General features: G+C 48.5%; 1 protein-coding gene across 1 annotated transcript in view; it reads right to left on the minus strand.

Annotated features, from left to right (window-relative positions):
- The window catches only part of LOC119586398, a 7,276-nt gene that overhangs the window by 4,509 nt on the left and 2,408 nt on the right, over positions 1 to 359 (minus strand). The gene's annotated exons all lie outside the window — the stretch shown is intronic.

Below are 359 nucleotides of genomic sequence, written 5' to 3' on the forward strand. Positions count from 1 at the left end.
ATTTACAAAAATAAATCTCATTCAGTAAGTGGAGATCTCTAGGTAGCTACTCTCTTTGCCACTCCAAAACCTGGCTCTGTCCCATACACCATTCTTCTGCCACACCATTAATCTACAGTTCCTGTCATTTCTTTACCGCGCCACTACCCTGCCATTCCTCCGTCAGACCACCACTCTGCCATTCCTCCACACAGTCACCATGCCATCCCTCTGCCTTAGCTTCACTTTCCCATTCTTACACCACACCATCCCTCTACTACAATATCATCCTGCCATTCCTCCACCACACCATCACTCTGTAAATGGTTCATCATACCATCACCCTGTCACAGTGTCGTCCCTCCACCTTAGTGCCGCCG

The sequence above is a fragment of the Penaeus monodon genome, chromosome 21 (genome assembly GCF_015228065.2).
Source record: "Penaeus monodon isolate SGIC_2016 chromosome 21, NSTDA_Pmon_1, whole genome shotgun sequence".
NCBI classification, from domain to species: domain Eukaryota; kingdom Metazoa; phylum Arthropoda; class Malacostraca; order Decapoda; family Penaeidae; genus Penaeus; species Penaeus monodon.